Genomic DNA, 12,535 nt, shown 5'->3' on the forward strand with positions numbered 1-12,535 from the left:
GCCCCATTAAATCTCTTGACGTGCCGCGTTCCTTTGCTTAAAAAAAATAACCTGGGCTTGTGAATATATGTGGCCTTTGCATTTTAAATATGGTTTGTTGATTCTCTAATCAATGGGTGTTTAGTTGAGTAGGAATGTTAACTTAATCTATTTCCTCACCCCAAAATTGGCTTCTAATTCAGAGGGCGGTGTTACACCGTCGGAAGATTTACGGGAGACTAAACAAAATGCAACCTCATTGGATAAATTCATTGACCCGGGTATTGGAGATCCAAAAGCTGGGCCTACAGAAATTCTTGATTTTTGTTTCTAAATCCATTCTTCAAGATTTAGCAAAGAGTCCCCAGATATATTGAACCTTGTTTTCCCCAATTAAGATGTGTAGCCTGTTTACAATGGTGAATCAACAAAGGCATGCCCAACACTGCAAACAGAGTTGAGGTTTCAAGAATTAATACTGATTTAGGCATGCCCATAGGCCATGTGGTTATCGGCAGAACACAATTATCCGCCCAAATAATTCAGAAAGAAAAAAAAAACACGTATATTTTGCTTTAGAATAGATTTACGCTTTTAACGTAGAATTTAGTGGTAGCTTAATTTGGGGGAATTTACTTAATGTTAATGAAATAAGTACAGAAGGACCCAGATGTTACTACATTAGTGCATTTTTGAAACATACAGAAAAAAGCACTGCATTAGCTGGAGTGAAGAGCAACTTGTATTTATACAACAAACCCTGAATTCTCATTGGCTTTTTGCAAGAAAGGTATATAAATTCCTCCTGGCTTTATGCAAGAAAGGTATAGATATATGTGTATCTACACATATATATTTTTAAAGAAAGATGTGTATATATATTTTTATAATAATATTTTAAAATATGTGTATATGTATATATTTTTTAAGCAGGCTTCACACTAACCCTAAGCCCGAATCCACAACTTGAGGTAAAGATCTGAACTGAGATCAAGAGCTGGACACTAGTGAGCCACACATGTGCCCTGAAAAGGTATATTTTTTTCTATCAGTTATGTTGATCACATGGATGGAGCTCAGGTATCTGGTCCCCTGTTTCTTCTTCTCAGATATGGGACATGTATCTGAATCTTCTGGGCATTGGAAAACATACTCATTTCCAATTCTAAATTATTCTACAATAATATTTATGCTTTTATTTAAAGATTTAATTAATTAATTATTATTTATTTATTTATTTATTTGAGAGAGAGGGAGAATGAGCACAAGCAGGGGGAAGAGGCGGAGGGAAAGGGAGAAGCAGACTCCTCACTGAATGAGAAGCCCAATGCAGGGAATCGATCCCAGACCCTGAGATCATGATCTGAGCCAAAGGCAGACACTTCACCAACTGAGCCACCCAGGTGCCCCTCTACAATAATATTTAAACTCAAACCTTATATACACATCTAATTATATACTATTTTCTATGATTTATAAATATGCATGTATATGTATATTTATATCCATGTATTTTTAAAGATTTTCCACAAGAAGTGTCAGCCCAAACATAGGATTATGTAAGTAACTTTTTTCTCTGAACATCGTTTTCAAGGTATATTCTTGTTGAGACCCATGTTTATCTATCATGCATGTGTATGGGTACATCTGTGTGGGTGAATGCGTGTTATTTATTTCTAACTACTGTCACATGCCTCTATATTAAGAAGCCATGAAGTCTTTATCACTTTGTTGAATAGTAAGATCGCTTCTTGCTTATTTTTCAGAATATTCAAACTATTAAGTGGAAGCTCCAAGTATCTCCCAAAGCATTGACTGATGTCAAGTGCTTAATGTGAAAGCTTGTATTTCTATGGGAGATGCAACATGTCAAGAACAAACAGAGCTCAGATTTTTTTTTTCCTCTTTACGGTAATTCCAGAATGACCAATGTCCAATACCTGGTAGATACATGTCCCGTTTTTGTGAGCTGTCTTGAACCACAAACGCCAATAAACGTCAGCGCCATCTTGTTTCGATGATGGCAGTCCCCCTTTATGCATGCAGGCTCCATCCAGAGGAGGAAGGATGAACATCCCAGACATGGCCAGGTGCAGCTCAGGAGAGGTGTTATTTTGGTCTTCATCCCTCACTCCCTGCAGCCACCAGAAGGGAATGTGTCCTCTTACTTCCTGGGAGGAGCAACTTGCCTAGTCATCTTCTCTCCAGATGGAAACATCCAATCTTGGATTTCAGGGACGACAATCCGAGCCACTCACAATCACTCTTGTTGCAATCATGGACCAACAGAATGGAAGGAGGAATCAAGTAATGGAACCCAAGAGAAACCTGCATCATTGGGTTGACAAATCCCTTCAAGACTGACTCCCCACCTGTAGGAAATCTTTGCTGACCAAGTGCAGTCCTTATTCAACAGTCTCAGAGATTGATAGGGCATAATGAAAGATCAATTAATGTCATTTGGTCGGCTAACTGATGAACTTCACAGTCCTCTGTAAAAACCTCGCTAAAAAAGCCAAAGTAAACTGCAACAATCTTTAAAATTCTCCACCACCGTGGAAGATCTTGCCGCTCGGCCATGATTTTCTTCACAACCCATGCGGTTCACAGATACACCCATTCTTACACCCATTCTCACCCATTCTTACTGCAATGGCAGTGAGCATCTGGTTAGTATTTGTTGCATTGAAAGAATTCATGAATATTTTGAGCCTAGACTTGTAATAATTATTTTAAGTCTATTGCATATATTTGTAACATTCCTTGTAATGGAGTCTGATTTTTATCAGTACAAAAGATTGTTTCTCCCAAGAATTGTTCATTCTTGCCAGTCAACCCTCCTTGTTGGGATTCACAAGCCCTTTATTTTTTAAAATGCAGCCACTGTTGTACTTTTGATAAACTCTTAATCTTTTCAAATCGCTGAAGATTCCTTTATTGATTTTTTTCCCCCTCAGTGGAAATTATCTTCCCATTTTAAATTACATGTGAGTAGAATTTTGACGGGCAAATGCTATTTGATATTATGGCTCGTATCAGCACGCTCATCCTTTAAAAATACACAAGGCTATAATCTTCAGTGTTATTTCACAATGCGCCTGTAGGAATCATTACACACCTCCACGAACATTTACTGCTTATTAACAGGATTCCATATATTCCCCTCACAGAAGAGCTGGAATAAATATACACTATTAATATTTAAAGGATTCATGTGACATTAACTTTGTTTTGCTGTTTTTTTTTTTCATTGATGCATAGTTGGATTTGCCAATAGCAACTGTTTTATGAAATACTGCATCTTTCAACACCACCCTGGTCCTCGGAGTTAGGCTGCGTGCCAGGATTGGCACAATCGTCACTGGGGTTTGGGTCCTGGGTGGGGATAACTTATGCCAGACAGCTGCACAAGGTAGACACGTGAAGGATGGACCAGGGAACTCAGCCCTTGTACTTACCTAGAACGTGAGAGGGGACATATCTGGTGATACCGGATATGATGATATGACATATTATATATATATATATCACATGATGTTATCTATCTCAAGGGGATTAATGAAAGGCAGTCTGCTTTTGAAACCTAATTTGGAGCACGTTTCCATAATTCGTGAACTGAATTTCCAATCCATATGATGATGATATGTATATATATATATATGATATGATATGTGTTGATGACAAATATGATGTGATGATATGACAGATGTATGGTGTAATATGAAATATTGACATATGTGATGTATGACGTGATATGCTGTGATGATATGTTGGGTGTATGGTATGACATGCTCTGTGAAATACATCATATGACACATGATATGATGTGATTATTGTATGACATGCTGTGATATATATGACATGACACATGATATGATGTGATGATATGACATATGGCATGTGATATGTGTGATACATGATACAATATATGATGTATGACATGATGTATGATACATGATAGGAGACGTATGATATACAATGTGAGGGTATGGCATATGTGACGATGGCATGACACATGGCATATGATATATATGATAATATATGATCCATGTATCACGTGGCACATGATACTATGAGACTTATGATATACAAGGTAATGATACGGCATATATGATATATGGTGTAATGATAGGACATATATGACATATGTGATGGGATATGATGCATACATGATGTAATTATATGGTATCATTTCATCATATGGATTGGAATACCCATATGCTGAAATGGCTTGTTTCTAATCCATCGCTATATGCACATATCAGATCATCAGTATCATATGATATATATGGATATCTACATATATATTCCAGTCCTGCCTTCCGTCTCTTGCGATGGGGTTTTCATGGGGACAGCGTTGGGGTCTGCTTGGATGTTTCTCTTGCCCATGTCATGTCTGGTTCTGAAATATCCATATCAATCTCTAAAGCTCTTACAAATTCTAATTAATTAAGGGCTTCCCATTAATGAATCCATTTCTGTTTAAACCAGCTGGAAGGCTTCTTTGAAAAATGCTGATCTCGTAATAGGAGCCTGATTCTCCTAGCTTTAATTAGTGGTTCGGTTAATGATGTTGCTAGTGAGCTCTGGGACGGGCACATTCCCAAGGAGTCCCAGAACATCTCAAAGGCACGGGAAATCTTTCCCAGCCCTCCTACCCCTTTGCAGTCCCGGATTTCGTCTGTCCTTGATTTGTGCCTGTTTATTCGCATAAACAGAAAGTGGCGTCTTGAATCTAAAAGACAGGTCGCTACCGTCCAATTTTACGATGAGGGAATTAGTGCAAAGAAAGGCACATTCATCTCAAGAGCATTAATTAAAGGCAGTCTGTTTTTAAAACTACCTTGGTGCGCATTTCCACATTTTTGAACTGAATTTCCAGGCACACAGATGACTCCTCCAAACTTGACAAAAAGCCACAACCTCTCGTTACACCCGTGTGTTCTCTCGAGAGCCATCACTCGGGGTATCTGAGGGCTCATCCATGGTACATTCCTTTACGCAATTGAGGGCAGTTTTTGTTTCAGATTTTTCTTCTTTGCTCCATGTTAGGAAGAATGTCTGGTTATTACCAAAATTTCCCCAGGGTTAATACTCCCAGGTACCTTCCAATTCCAGCATCCTTCTCTGCCAATAACTGTGTCTGCTTTCCAATGCGGTGCCAACGTCGGAAGAAGCCCGGGTATGTTGATGAAGACTTGTGACACAGACGGGACTCTGATGAAGATACAAATAATGCAGTCTTCCTGGATTAGCTTTTCCAGGAAACAGGAGTATTCCTCACCCACAGGGAGCTTAGATCCAAAGCCAACCATTGGTGTTCTTAATCTGGATATCTAAAGGAGAGAGCAGATTTTCAAGAAGAAACAAAACAACCATGAACCTACCACACTCAAATAATGTTGCGATGGAGTCTTTACACCTTCTATGTATGGAGGGAAATCATGGAAACATTTGGGATCATATGGGACTTGCAACTGTGTGTTCTGCTCATTTAATACTGTTTCTTATTTTTCCCCCCAAAGCATTCCATGTTATGAGATGTGTAAGAAGAGCTTTAAAAAGAACTGGTGGCAAACAGGTGCCCATTTAGAAGGATGCTCATTCATACCAGGAAGACAAAGTGCAGCACGTCAGCAGAAATGTTTTATCAAGAAAATTGAAAAATCAGGGGTGCAGGGGGGTGGTTCAGCTAGTTACGCGTCTGCCTTCAGATCAGGTCATAATATCCGGGTCCTGGGATCAAGTCCAGCATCGGGTTCCCTGGTCATTGGGGAGTCTGCTTCTCCCTCTCGCTCTGCTCAGCGCGCTCGCTCTATCTCAAATAATTAAATAAAATCTTTTTTAAAAAAAGAGAAAATGGCGAAATGAAGGCGGACTTAGCTACACCAGTGAGGTAAACTGCATGCTTCATAATTGTGATGTTCTGGTGAGAATTTCCCCACTTGACAGTGACCTAACGTAACTTGCTTTTGAGAAGTCTACATGACAGGAACCAAAAATGGCCTATTATTTTGTTTTCATCTTTGAAACCTCCATGTGATTAGAAGTGCGTAGCTACCCATTTCACTGGAAATTGCTGGTGACGAGCCAGGGGATTTTTCTGCAGGACTCAATAGATGCATTGTCATTTCACCTGATTGAGTTCCCTACAAGCTTATCCAGAAGGAAAGGTTCTTGGTACCGAGATTTGTTGAGAAGTGTCCCCAGGAGAAATTAGTAAGAAGGTGGGGGAAATTTACTGGCAATTTTCTTTCTTTTTGATAAGGAATGGTGAGATTGTTTTCCAACAATGGCTATGCCATTTACATTCCCATCAGGAAGGAGACAATTTCCAATCTCTCATATCCTTGCCTACATTTGTTTCTCCCTTTGTCCTTCCTTCCTTCCTTCCTTCCTTCCTTCCTTCCTTCCTTCCTTCCTTCCTTCCTTCCCTCCTGAGTAGAACCATCCTAGTGGGTGTGACATGGCATGGATGGACCTTGGAAACATACCCAGTAGAACAGTGTGTATATATATATATATACATAAAAATGGCTAGAATGGTCAATGTGATGTTGTGTGCATTTTATCACAAATGAGAGAGCAGGGATCCCTGGGTGGCGCAGTGGTTTAGCGCCTGCCTTTGGACCAGGGCGCGATCCTGGAGAACCGGGATCAAATCCCACGTCGGGCTCCCGGTGCATGGAGCCTGCTTCTCCCTCTGCCTGTGTGTCTGCCTCTCTCTCTCTCTCTCTCTCTCTCTCTCTCTCTCTCGGTGTGACTATCATAAAACAAACAAACAAACCAAAAAAAAAAAAAAAAACAAATGAGAGAGCAAAACAATGAATCTAGTAATGTTACGGATTTGTCGAATCCTCATATCCTACACCTGAAACTACTATCACACTGTGTGTCTGTTGTACTTACATTTTTTAAATGAATAAAAATTTTAAAAACAGTAAATGCAAGAAATTTTGCCAGCCTACCTGAGATGTGACCAGAACAGCTTTCCACAGCGTATAAAAGTTTCATGCAGCTGCTTTTTAAAAATTACTGTGTTGCTACATTCATTAAACAATAGAAATTGATCTGGCAATTCTGAGCTCCAGGTGGGGCAGGGCTGAGCTTCCTCCAGAAGCTCCAGGGGAGGGTCCTTCCTGCCTCTTCCAGCTTCTGGGGCTCCAGGTGTCCCCGGGCTGGTGGCTACAGCCCTTCCATCTTCCAAGCTTCCAATCTCTCTGCCCACTGTCCCTTCTCCTTCACTTCTGTGTCTTTGCAAACTCCTGCTTGCCTCCCTCAAATATGGAGCCCTGAGATGACATTGGGCTTTTACCGAGATGATCCAGGATACTTTCCCAATTGCAAGACATTTCATCATATCAGCAACGTCCTTTTGCCACAACTTATCGTGAGATTCTGGGCATTAGGATCTGGGTGGTTGCCTTCAGCTTACTACTTGCAAGCTGACGTTGCTTGCATTATTGCTGCATTATTAAAACAAACTCCTTTTTCACCTGCATGTGCCTTCTTGGTGGTTTTCGAATACAGGACATTGATATATTAGCATAGAGAAACCCCAAAGAACAATAAACGCAAGAGCGGTTCTCTCTCTTTGCTATCCTATTTCCATTTTCTTTGGGTACATATAAGACTCAGAAGAGGAACTGCTGGATCATATGGTAGATCTAATCATTTTTTTTCTTTTTTAAGGGACTTGCACGGCATTTTCCTTACAATGGCAACCATATATGTATGTATATATCTGCGCCAAATTAACATGCTATACTCCTTAAACTTACATAATGTTATATGCTACACATAGCCAATAAAAATCTGAATAAAAATTTTTAGAAGTTAATTACAACCAAAAAACCAATACAGAGACCACGTTCCAAGTAAAAGTCCTCAAAGGCCAACTGTTCGGTGAAAAAAGCTCTTATTTTCCAGCACTCCCTACCCTCCATTAGATAAAAGAGGCTAGCTAAGAAGCTTAAAGCACCTCCAGATCAATTCCTGATGTGCGTGCTCACAATACCCATATTTGGGTTACGGGCCATGCCTCGGGTTTTCTGTGAAGGGGAGATGGGATCTGGCTGCCTTTATAATGATGCACACGGAGGTTCCGTACCTTCCACCAGAGACTGAGCAACGTTCATGTAAATGATTTCAATCTACCGCATGGTAGTTCACTGCCCAGAGTTTAATAACTCAACTGTGAGTCGCTGGAAATGCAAGACCCGAGCTTTATATTTTTCGAAAGTCCCTTTGACTTGAGAGTCCTGTGTTTCAGGTTGTTCCAGGGAAAGGGAAGGATGCCTCGGAGCGATACTTTATCATCGGTCTGCATGTACAACGGGGCTGCGTTGGAAATCTTTTCCCCCTACCAGTAGAAACGAGCTATAACTTGTATTTCAAGCCCTTTATGAAAAAGCATAATCTTTATATCCAAGGTTAAGGAGGACAAGAAGAATGTTGTTTTTTTATTTTTTTATTTTTTTTATTTTTATTTATTTATGATAGTCACACACAGAGAGAGAGAGAGGCAGAGACATAGGCAGAGGGAGAAGCAGGCTCCATGCACCAGGAGCCTGACGTGGGATTCGATCCCGGGTCTCCAGGATCGCGCCCTGGGCCAAAGGCAGGCGCCGAACCGTTGCGCCACCCAGGGATCCTGAATGTTGTTTTATTTAAAAAAAAAAAATTTAAATATCCGTTGGTAAGGATTGGTCAAATTTCATCTTCCATCCATAACAGTATCTCTGAAAGCAGGAATTGTGCATCAATCGGTTATGTATCTAGAGAAAAAAAGCTAAGGAACTTCCAACAAATTCATTCCATTTAATGTCTCAGATAGTCTCCTATTCGTTTATTCCCTCTTTCTTCCTCTTATCATTTATTTACCAGAGATTTATTGAACACCTGGTCAGCAAAAGAAAATCGAGATGTATGATGCAACTTGAAGACCTCACAATGCAAAGAGCCAGACCTCTGAAAGAAGAACGAGAGAGAGACCCAAATAATAAATGAACGGATGATGCATCAATTTCCAGCATCGTGAATAGTGGGGAAAACGCACTTTTCAAAATGCCCCCACCCTAGTCAATTTGAAATTAGGACACTGAGTTTGGGGACACCTCAATGCAAAGCTGACCTTCGTGCGGTGTTTGCTAGAAATACCTGCATCACTCAGGCCCCACCGGGAGGGAAACGAAGAGCATCCCTGTCCCTGGCAAAGCTCCCTGAGGATGAGAATGTTCTCATCCCCCTCCTATTCCCCCTTTCTCCAATGTCTGGTGATAAAGAGAGACACTTGAAATATATAATACTACAGAAATCGGAGGTAAGCTCTTCACTTTGGAGATCTGCTTTGCTGTGATTTACACCACACGCATGCAGCCTGCTAGCGGATTGTGAGCAGTTAGCAAAAGTCTGAGCTCAGGAGAGGACAGATACAGTCCTATGGTATCTGCAGGAGAAAAAGCAGATTTGTAGACCTATAAAATAATTTCAGGAGTTTGCGATGACAAGTGTTCAGGTAGGAAATAATATCAATGAACTTATTACACGTATTATAAAGTCTTGCAGAGGCTTTCAGGAGTTTGCGATGAGAAGTGCTCAGATAGGAAACAGTATCAATGATCTTCTTGCACATATTATATAATCTTGCAGAAGCTTTCAGGAAAAAAAAAAGAAGCTTTCAGGGGATTGCAATGAGAAGTGTTTGTCAGAGAGGAAACAATGATCAATGAACATATTGCACATATTATAAAATCTTGCAGAGGCGCAAAAATGGAATTGCAACTTGTTATAGTAACATGTCAGTCTCACACTATCTTACCCTGTGCCCAGGACACAGTCTTGGATTTACCTTTTTTTTTTTTTTTTTTTGCAATGGGTGTATGCATTTAAGAGATAGTATATTCTTTAAGGGAGGAAACTACTTCTTGTTCATATTTTACTACCCTTGTTTGTTGGGTGTATCATATCCTTGACAAGCACTTATTTCAGATTGTGCATGAATAAACCCCATCCTCCTGTCGGCCTGACATAATAATTCAGAGGACCGACTGTTCCATTTGATGTGTAACACATTACAGATTTTAAGGCACGTTGCATATTTATTAATCCATTTAACTTGCTCACAGATTCCTACGGATTGGTATCGCTTTGTGTTTGGAAAATCTGGGCATCAAGCAGGATAAGAATTCTTCATGATCCCCCAGGGCCCAGGAGAATCGGGCAAAAATGCCTCTAATTTCCCATCCTTTGTTTATATCCACATGAGGCAGTCTGAGAGGTGACTTTTAACAATTCCTGTACTAGTAAGTAGCTGTTGGATACTTTGCTTAATTTTTTCCCCTTTCCTTTCTTTTCTAATCTCTACATTTCACAAACAAAATCAGGTCATTTTATGTTCATTTTTAGCTGTGAACTTTGTTCTACTGCAAGTGTTCAGGGAGAAAGTCACGGTGCCTTGTGATGCTCAATGAGCAATTTGTGTTTTTTTTTAATGAAGTGGAGTTGGTTCAATGAGTATGGTTTATTTAGAGAATTTGCTATAATGCAGAAAATTATTAATGGCCTGATGTTCATGTCTTAATGTACGGCTATTGTCAAGGAAGGAGGCGCTTTGAAGTGTCCCAATTAAGATGCAATGACACAAGCTAACTTTCATCTTTGCCGGCTTGCTTTGCCACAATTACTTTCCAGGGAAGAGACATTAGCAGAACTTTAAATCGTCAAATCCCTGCAAGAACACGCAGCCAATACCCCCTTAAGAGGAGGGGAACAGGAACCAACCTGAGCCTGGATTGGCCTCGAACCAAGCAGCTGTCACTCATGGAAGGTACTAGAAGTGTTTTTATGGGAGTTGCTGCCTCAGTGAGGTATCCACCCTTCCTTTCAATGGCAACATTGTGACATGACGCCTGACCATGTAACTCACAGTTCCAACATTCACATGTTCTCAGTGAAACCATGCAATAGGGATACATTGTGTGGGGTCTGTAAATGTAGCTGCTAACTGGCATCAGGGCGTGTTTAAAACTCTAGAGGCTGGGACACCTGGGTAGCTCAGTCGGTTGGGTCGCTACCTTCAGCTCAGGCCATGTTTTCAAGGTCCTGGGATCAAGCCCCACATCACACTCCCTCAGTCTGCGTCTTCCTTTCCCTGTGCTGCTCCTCTGGCTTGTGCTCTCTCTCTCAAATAAATACAATCTTAAAAAAGAAAATATTTTTAAAAATACAGAGGCCCACATGCTGTCCCCAGAGGCTTTTATTTAATGGCTTTGAAATGCCATAATGAACACATGGTATTTTAAAGATTTCCTGCTGATTCTAGTGTACAGGAACATCTGAGAGCCGGTGTGGTATGCGTTCTATGCATCCTGGCCAGGAAGGTTGGGTTGTCACGCATGATGCCTTTGGCATGCACAACTATTATGTATGTGTGTACATATATAGTTTGTATTTATATTGATGTATAAATATGTATTTATACATTCACAAAGCATAACTATTTTAATGCATGAATTGTACGGAAGACTTCATCAAAGCACAGCGTGCACGCTAATCGGCACAGTGACGGATGTATGTGTGCTGATGACCAAGGAACAGGTGCAAAGTGTCCCCGGGTCCACCTCCAGGGCGCACGGAGTTCCACAGGGCGGCCAGCAGGTGGCGATGTTGATTTGAGTGCTGAGGACACACCGGCCTGAGGTTGCTCTGAGGGACATGGCAAGTCTTCCTTAAAATCTGGCATCTTCCTGCGACCCCCTCAAGGGCTTTGCTTTGTTTTAACTACACCTGCAGCTGCTGATGCCTGGAGAGAGTCAATTATGCATAATTAACGTTCCTACCAGATGTGCTGAAACCACACTTTGTTCACTGTTCCTGGTCCAAACCAATACGTGCACGGTAGGTATTTCTTTTCCATTTAATATGCAATGGGGAAGGGGAAGATAGGTGGGCATTCTTTCCAGACAGATGTTTGATGATGGATGTCGATTCCAGAAAGGGCTCACGCTCGAAGACGGCGCCAAAGGAGAGAGAGCAAGGCAAGGTTTTGGGAAGACACGTTCCCCCCACGTGTGACGACACAGCAAAAACACACACACACAGGAAAAAACCACTTGCGGGTGGAAGTTGAATCTTGCTGGAAAGAGGTGCATTTAGCCTAATTAAGTTAAGAGACCCTTCAGTGAGTTCCATGCAATTTTTAGCTCCTGTACATCAAAACATGGAACGTCAACAAGAAAAGATGGGAGAATGGAAGATCTCCACCCACCAGAGATGAGCCCATCCTGCAAATAAAACCAGGAAAGAAGAAACATCACAAAATATTTAAATGAAGTGATTATAGACAACATTGTGAGTCCTACTGGCTATAATTTTCATCCACTTGTAATATTTCAGGCAACACGCTAATCATTCATTGGTTGGTAGATTCATTCATTCACTCATTCATTCCTTCATTCAAGGTGTTCGGAGCAGCTAGTATGCATGGAATACTGCACAGGTCCTATAGAGACAAACGTGCATAGCTGTCAGTTCCTTCTAAAAGTTGTTTTTCTTC

General features: G+C 40.8%; 1 long non-coding RNA gene across 1 annotated transcript in view; it reads right to left on the bottom strand.

Moving 5' to 3' along the window:
* The window catches only part of LOC111094843, a 155,374-nt gene that overhangs the window by 5,203 nt on the left and 137,636 nt on the right, over positions 1-12,535 (bottom strand). The window lies entirely within an intron of this gene.

Source organism: Canis lupus, chromosome X (genome assembly GCF_011100685.1).
Source record: "Canis lupus familiaris isolate Mischka breed German Shepherd chromosome X, alternate assembly UU_Cfam_GSD_1.0, whole genome shotgun sequence".
In the NCBI taxonomy this organism is placed as follows: domain Eukaryota; kingdom Metazoa; phylum Chordata; class Mammalia; order Carnivora; family Canidae; genus Canis; species Canis lupus.